The sequence below is a fragment of the Mauremys mutica genome, unplaced genomic scaffold, assembly GCF_020497125.1.
Source record: "Mauremys mutica isolate MM-2020 ecotype Southern unplaced genomic scaffold, ASM2049712v1 001519F_np12_obj, whole genome shotgun sequence".
Lineage (NCBI taxonomy): Eukaryota > Metazoa > Chordata > Testudines > Geoemydidae > Mauremys > Mauremys mutica.
This window is the reverse complement of record NW_025423226.1, coordinates 24,365-32,817: the sequence shown is the minus strand read 5'-3', so window position 1 is coordinate 32,817 and position 8,453 is coordinate 24,365. Positions and strand designations below refer to the sequence as shown.

Here is an 8,453-nt window from a genome sequence, read left to right as displayed (position 1 = left end):
GGTTGGGCTGTGGATGAGGGGTTCACAGTGCAGGAGGGTGCTCAGGGCTGGGGTGCTGGGGGTGCAGGGACTGGGGTGGGGCAGGGCTGGGGATAAGGAACTTGGGATGCAGACAGGCTGCCCCAGGGCTATGGCCAGAGAGGACTCCCGCCCCGCCCCCGTTACCGGCAGCCACAAGCTCCAGAGGAGGGACCCCTCCTCCCCCCGCTCCCCGCAGCACACTCACTCTGCACCACAGTCACTGCACATGCTCCTAGGGACTCTCTCAGGTCCAGAAAGCCCACTCGCGTCCCCTGTGGTGGGTACCGGGTGTCACGGAGTCCCTGGGCGCTGCTCTGGAACTGCTCCCCACAAAGCCAGGCAGGACTTTGGGGAGCCTCCTCTCCCTCGGAGCAGACTGTCTGGAGGGCAAACACTCACAGAAGCCCCAGCAGCTGCTAAGGTGAGTGATGTCCGTCTCCTGGCCAGAAGTCCCCTTCGTGTCTCCTCCAGGTAGCGGGAGGGGAGGGCTGCCAAAAACGGCAGGGTCCCCTACCCTCCTGAGGTGCTACAGCAGCTAGCACTGCTCTTATGCTGTAGCCCTTAGGCGGCGGCAGCAGCAGCAGCAAGGAAGAGAGACGCGCGCTGCGCACTCTTTACGTTCAGGCAGGGAAGTTCCGGGGTGGAGGGGGGGAAGCTCCAGCCCTGGCGGTGGTGGCGGGGGCGGGGGGTGAGAGGCAGGGGCGGGGTGCTCCAAGCAGGGGAGAAACCTAGCTCCAAATATTGGTGGAGCAGAGCCCCTGACTGTGAATATTCCTGGGGCTAAAGCCCCAGGAGCCCATATAAGTTGGCGCCCATGTGGAGGTCGTCACCTAACCATCTCTCTCTCTCTCTCTCTCTCCCCCACTCCTAGTTGGTGGAGGACAGGGCCCAACAGCTCAGCTTCCTCCATGCTGTCCCACGTCTGTGCTTCTTGGCACAGCAGCAGGCGCTGGACTCTCTGGAGCCCCAGGTCTCCAAAGCAGCCCTCGTGGAGAGCATTGCGGTGAGTAGGACCTCGTGTCTGGCCGCTGGGTCGAGGATCCCAGAAATGGGAGGAAAAGTTGGTGGGGCCAGAGGGGGAAGCAGAGGACAGTGGTTCCTGGGGCTGAGGGCTGGGGAGCAGGAAAGGGAGAGCTTCTGACACCGATGGGGAGCTGGCAGTGGGGGAGTTGTAAGGCCGTGTCTGCATCAGTCTATGAGCATTGGTATTTTCTTGAAATTTGTCAGACCAACCTAACTAACACCTAACCCACATTTGAACCTCTTTTCACACACTTGCTCATTCTCAAGGTCTGTTTGCCTCCAAACAGATCCATTGTCTTTCAGAACAACCTTGCTCTTTCTGTCTGTTTCACTCACTGAGGTGTCGGAGTAAACACTCACCTTCACTCTATTCTCAGACAAACAGTAATATTAACTGTTTGCTACTGATTTGTGGAGTGGAAGATGCCATTTCTGGGGGATTGTTCCCAAGCTGCAATACTTTGTGTTCAAACATCTCCCAGCTTCCTTGGTGAAAAATAACACCAGGTTTCTTAGCAATATACAAGAAAGAAGGAGTTCTTCTTCGAGTGATTGCTCATATGCATTCCAGTTAGGTGTGCGCACGCCGTATGCACGTTGGTCGGAAGATTTTTACCCTAGCAACACTCAGTGGGTCAGCTGGGCGCCCCCTGGAGTGGCGCCGCTATAGCGCCAGATATATACCCCTGCTGACCCACCCGCCCCTCAGTTCCTTCTTACTGCCCGTGTCGGTCGTTGGAACAGTGGAGCGTGGCTTAGCTGACCTCCACTTCCCTAGCTACTCGTAGTTTCTCTCGTTAATAATGTATATACAGATCAGATTTACATAGTTGTAGTTAACTTTATTCGTTTGTAGTATAGTTAGTGTATATAGTTCATACTAACTAAGGTAGGCAGAAGAAGAGGTGGAGAGGGTTGCGATGGAGGTAACTAAAGCAGAGAAGAATTGTTCCTCCTGGGATTTTTTGTGTTTCTCTTGTGATCCTGACGGAGCTTGTGTTAACCTCCTTTGAAGATGAACGAATGGCCTCAGTTGGACAGAAAGTAGGCCTAGAAAGTTATGCCCAACCCCCCAAATGTCATCTCCCTAGTGGTCTAGTGGTTAGGATTTGGCGCTTTCACCGCCACGGCCCGGGTTCGATTCCCGGTCAGGGAGTTACCCTCTTCAACAAAAGTCTACCTTGCCTTCCTCACTTTGGAGTTCAAGCGGAAGAATGCAACTTCCTGGCCTCCTTCAGAATGCTTGGAAACTCTTTGGAGGCCATGGGGAAAGCAAAGCTTCCACCTACTACAATATGGCTATCTGCCCCTTAAAGCCCAGCCTCTGCACCCTTTTACACAAATACACTTACTTGTGCAAACAATTTAGTTCTTCCTTCTTACCGAGCCTAACCTAAATTAGAACAACATTGCACTTTGACCCAAGATCTTTTTCTTTTCTTTTCACTTTTCTTGGTGAAACCAAACCAAACCAAACAATCATTTTGGGTCCACCAAAATATTTCACTAAATATAATATTCATCCAAAAACCTTTCACCCAGCGCTATATACAAGTCTTTGGAAGTAACACCCCGGAGAAAGATCATTAAGCTTTTCCATTCCTAAGATCTATCCGCTGAAGGCTTCTGAGCATGGGCTATGGGCCTTTCACCTCTAGGCCAGTGGTTACCCTCTTGCTCAGGTGGCTACTGATGAAAGGCAACGTGGTTTAGTGGCAGATCCATTTCAGCCTCCCTCTTCCAATGTCTACAGGAGGGTGTTTGTTTCGCATTGCATCTAAGAATCAAATCAATTCTCTTGAAACCTCAACCTGGAATCAAGGTGATTGTAGGTCAAGGAAGGAAGGTTTTGTTCATCCTGTTCTAGTAAATGCTCAAAGTTGCGATGCTTCTTGGAGCTTCCAGACACATTGGCCAGAATTTTCAGAAGGTCTCACACCCACCGCTAGGGCCAGATTTGCAGAAGAACTAGGTTCCCAGTTAGGCACTAAAATCTTTAGCCAGATTGTCAAAAAGGCTCAACCTATTTTTCCAAAAGATGAGTTATTTTGGAAAAAAGCTTGTAATGATTGTGGGTGCTGGTTACTTGTCTATGTGGCCCACACTGCTGGAGTTGGAGGTTCACCATTGTTTTCTCAGAATGCGGTGTCCGTAGTCTGCCTCAGTTCTGGTGTCCATCTTTTATTCTCCTAATAAATTAGCAGGGAGACTAAAACAACATCGGACTCACAGGGCTCCCGGAAACCTGCCGATTTGGCTCACGGTGAAGGTGTATACAAATCATCTGTGCTGTAGAAGGGTTCTGGGAGTTGAAAGAGTTGTGAATTTAACCCTCTAGGTTTCGGGCCTAATCTGAAACTGTTTCAAAACCAATTCCTTAAATAGACCATAGTTTGAAGCATCAGCAATAGGCATCTTACTGAATATATCCAGAGCTTTCCCAGCCAATTTGGCAACCAAAGTTGTCATCTTCCCTTTCCCGAATAAGCACTTTGTCTGTCCTCCGGGCAACATGCTTAAAAATCACTACCAGTGTCTCAAAGCAATCAGCTGTGCACATATCCTGCTCGACTACGCCACTGTGATGGGTTTGGTCCCAGAGATCCCCTTGGGACTGAAATTACTTCTGAGCCCGTTTTCCCTGCCAGCTTGGGACTCCAGAACCCTGCCTTGTTGAGCCAGACACCCTAGCCTGCTGCAACACAGACCCAGGCTCTGGGCCACACCCCCAAAGCTGCAGACTTTAACTCAAAACAGCTCAGCACCTGTCTCCAGCACCCAGCTCCCAGTGGGATCCAAAACCCCAAATAAATCCCTTGTACTCTCTATAAAGCTTATACAGGGTAAATTCCTAAATTCTTCACCCTCTAGATCACTGATAGAGAGAGATGCACAGCTGTTTGCTCCCCCAGGGATTAATCACTTCCTCTGGGTTTATTAATAAACAAAAGTCATTTTTATTAAGGTTAAAAAGTAGGAGTTAAGTGATTTCAAGTAATAACAGACAGAACAAAGGAAGTCACCAAGCAAACTAAAACAAAACACGCAAGCCTAAGCCTAATACATTAAGAAACTGATTCCAGGGAATAGCTCACCCTCAGAGGTGTTCCAATCAGCTTCTTTCAAAGACTAGACTCCTGCCTAGTCTGGGCCCAATCCTTTCCCCTGCTTCGGTCTTTGTTACTTCCAGCAGACATCTTAGGTTTTCTCATGACTGGCAGGGGTTTTCTCATGACTGGCAGCCCCTTTGTCCTGCTTCACCCCCTTTTATAGCTTTGGCATAAGGCGGGAATCTTTTGTCTCTCCGGGTCCTCACCCTTCCTTCTAAACGGAAAAATACCAGATTTAAGATGGATTCCACTATCGTGGTCTCTGTAAGACCCCTACTTTCCATTCTTCCTGGGTTGGCCCACACGTACACAGGAAGGTTTGCAGGTCAATAAACCATTTACAACCAATTGTCAATGGGAGCCGTCAAGGTTTTAAACCGCCATTAGTGGCCCACGCTTTGCACAATTACAATAGGACCTCAGAGTTAGACTTCATATTTCCAGCTTCAGAGACAAGAATGAGACATGCATACAAATAGGAGGCATATATTCAGTAGGTTAGAACCTTTGTTATGATACCTTACAAGAGACCTTTTGCATCAAGCATATTCCACTTACATCATACTCACACTTATAAGCATCTTTTCATAAAACGTATGGAGTGCAACGTCACCGGGTGCCCTACCTACCCTGCTTTCGCTGCTTCCTGATGGCACAGAATTGACAACAAAAGAGCCAGGCTAGGAGGCTTCTAAAACCGAGAGAGCTGTTCTATCGCGTCCACATCCTCTCAGGAGGTGACAAACCCCCTCTCTCCGTTTCCATCCCCCAAATCCTATCAGCTCAATGAGTTTTGTCCCTGGAAGAGCCTCGAGGGAGGCAGAAGAAGCGGAGAGGATTGCGTTGGGGGTAAATAAAACAGAGATGAGTTGTTCCTCTTGGGATTTTGGTGTGTTTCCCTGGTGATCCTGACGGAGGAACGGGAAGCATAATTCCATTTTTTTCAATGCCTCGGTTTGGGTTCAGCTGGTGAACTCTCTGCTCTTGTTCTCACAGGGGAATGGAGACTGGACCGGTTTCCCAATTTGGACAGAAAGTGGCTTGCCAAAGCCGAGGAGAGCCTGCTTCCTGCCTGCACCGAGTTGACAAACTGGGGAAGCCAAAGCTGAGAGACCCCGTAGACGAAGTCAGAGTGCTATCCGCTCACATGGAGGGGGAGCACAAGCCCTCCCTGGGTTTCTCTGCCCAAATTATAATCAGTTGAGTGATTTTCCTGGACGAGCCTCTAGGTAGGCAGAAGAAGAAGTGAAGAGGGTTGCGATGGGGTAAATGAAAGCCGGGGACTCTTCCTCTTGAGATGTCTTTGTCTTGCTCTTGTGATTCTGATGGATGAACCTAAAGCGTCATTTGAGCGTGTTTCAGTGCTTTTCCTCGGGCTCAGGTTGTGATGCTGAGCACAGGGGTTCCTTCACTCTCTCTGCTTGGACCCTCTGTAATGGGGAACGGACCAGCTTTCGAAAGAGCCTAGTGGAGCTGAACGAAAACAGCAATAAACATCCAGGTTCACCCTAGATTAATCTTTTGTCCCCAATTTTCTTGGGGAAACAAAACAAAAACATGGTTTTCTTAAGAACTCAACACCCATTCAGGCTCCAAACTCTTTTGCAAGATTTCCAGAAGGGCTCAACACCCTGAGTGCTGAGCTAGTTTGGGAAAAAAACCCAAACAAGGCCGGTACCGATTGTGAGTGCTGGCTGCTTGACTCTGTGGCCCACCGTGCGGGAGTTTGAGGTTCTCATTAAGCTAAGTGTCTCTATTCTGCCTCTGTCCTAGTGTCCATCTAATAAGTGAGGGGGGAGATTAGAACACCTCAGAAGGCACAGGGTTGTAGGAGACCTGAAACTTTAGATGAGGGTGATGGTGTCTAAAAACCAGATGTGATGTAGGTGTTGAAAGAGAGATGGCCCTCTTCTGCTTCCCAAAGGCTTTGGCCGCAGCAACAGCCCTGGGAAAAGCCCTGGCCCTCCTCACCTGCCCTTGCCCAGCAGGACGCCTTTTCGGGCCTACACAGCTCCTCACACAACACCCGCCTGGGACCTTGCCCTCACCTACCAGCTCAGCAGCACCTTTTTTCCTCTCAAAACCTTCTCTTGCCACCATCCCCCTTCCACACTTCAGACTCACCTCATCACAAACTCACCCACGGCCCCTTTGGCTTCTCAAGCGCCTCTGGAGGGACGCATTTTCCCAGGCACACAGATCCTTCCCTTCAACGCGCACTGGACGGACATTCGAAACACAGCCCTTTCCAGGAGGGAATGCACTGCTTTTGGACCTTGGCGCCCAGCAAGAAGTCCTGGGACTCTTTTTCTGACCGATGGACCCCACTGACTTGCCTTTACCAAGCAGAAACTAAGGACCGGCCGATGGCTCTCTTTGCAAACGGACGCCATCAGACTGAGCCACGAGGCGTGCTGCAGGATAGCCCCTCCCCACCAAAAAGCAATGCCGTGACCTGGATTCGAACCGAGGCTGCTGCGGCCACAGCGCAGAGTACTAACCACTATACAATCACAGCCAGGCGCTGGGGGTGTAGGCAGCAACCCAGTGGAAAATGCTCAGCTCTGTGCTCTCGGGGCGGCCACCTACCTCGCCGGCGGCCACAGGTATTCCTCAAGTCTCCCCATTACAGTCACAGGTAAAATGCTGAGCAAAGGAAAAAAGAGAGGAAGCCAATCCCATGCCTGTCCCTTTTTCTGTCTTTCTCCACCCCTGGACCAAGTCCCTCCCCGTTTGTCTGGGCCATTGTCCTCATGCCCCTGTCCAACCTATTTCCCTTTCCATTTTTCCATGGAGAGGAATGTTTATGAGTTTGTACCCTATTTTTTAAGGCTTTGCTTTGGCAAGGCTGTTGCCTGCTGTGAGAAAAACAGAAGGGGGCTACCTGAACTGGTGTCACTGGCTGAAGCTTTTCTATAGTATATGGAAAAAGCTCAGAGCTCTGAAAATGGTTTTTTTTCTTTAAGATTCTCATGTTAGTGAGATGGTTTCCTAGCTAGCAGGGGACTGTTTTGTGATGTGCATTCTGCTGGCTCTTTGGTTTTGTATGTTTTTGGGAGGAACGGTGGAGGAGAGTATCACGGTTGAAGAGCAGCAAAGAAATGCATTGTTGTTTGTGTTAACGTTTGGTTTGTCCTAAGAGTGTATGGTTTGGAGTCATTTGTAACTCTTTGGTTAGTTATTGGTAACGGCTTCTTATTGGGCCCCTGAGTTGAAAAGCTGCTCTTGCAGATTTTAGTTTGTCATTGTTGGAAGGTCAGTTCAAGAGCTGCTTTCTTAGTCTAGTCCGTGAGGGTTCTTCCGCTGCCCTCCTTAATATACCTTCCAGAAGGTGATTGCATGGTTTCCCTCTTCTTCCCACCGAAGAGAAATTGTCCATCCCTTTCCTGTTGGGAAAACACCAGTGTTTTAACTTAGGAAACGGTCAACGTTTTGCCCAGACGAGGGCTAGTTCATAGGAGCAGAAGAAGAGGAAGGTTGTGGCCCTTTGAGTCAGATTCCTAGCGTTTCAGGCCAGAAGGAACCATCCGATCACCTCAGAGGGACTAAGGGGCACCAATGCCCCAAATGGCGAGGAATTGCTTTGATCCAATTGACTGTCTGTTTGAGCTAGGTCTGTGGGAAGGAGCAGAAAAGAGCCTCAGGGCTGCGGAATAGCGCTTGCATAGGCTTTCTTTGCCCTGTTTTGCTGTAAGAGTTAACAGTGAGAGATTGGTAGTCCAGGTCAGTGGGTGGGTTTATGGAAATTAGAAGTATAGAGGGGAAACTAGGGAGAGGAAGGCGTCTGCAAGACTTGTCTGTCTTTGAACAGAATTGTGTGTTAAGGGTTCTTGCTTCGAAGTCTTCCACTGGAGTCATTTCGGGGAAGTGATTCTCAGGTAGAGTTCCCGAGTTGTGGTGTTTGTTTCGTGTCTGGGAGCTCGTCCTGGTGAGGTCGAAATGGGTGGGCGCAGGGGTGTGCATGCGTGGCAGAGCGTGAGCATTGTTTCTTGGCTCCTTGGCTCCCAGATCAAAGCGTAGTGGAGGGTCAGTTTATTGCCATTACTCAGTCTGCTCATTTATTCGTGCCCACGGTTACCTATAACCTGTTTGTACGAATGATGTACCCTCACTGTTTGCTGCCTGTACCTTGAACTCACCCATGGTATAGCCCGCATTGGGGACATGACAGACTGTGTATATGTATATGCCGTCCAATACCCAAACGCTAATATCCCCCTACAAGCTGTATGTTACCCCCAATGACACAATAACTGATGCTTCAAAAACTGTGTATTGTTTATTTTTAAATATTTTCTA

The 8,453-nt window shown here is 49.5% G+C and overlaps 1 non-coding gene across 1 annotated transcript; it reads left to right on the top strand.

Annotated features, from left to right (window-relative positions):
- Nucleotides 1-2,128: 2,128 nt before the first annotated feature.
- On the top strand, nt 2,129-2,200 carry TRNAE-UUC. The gene has a single exon. It is a non-coding gene; the product is annotated as a tRNA-Glu (tRNA).
- Nucleotides 2,201-8,453: the final 6,253 nt, after the last annotated feature.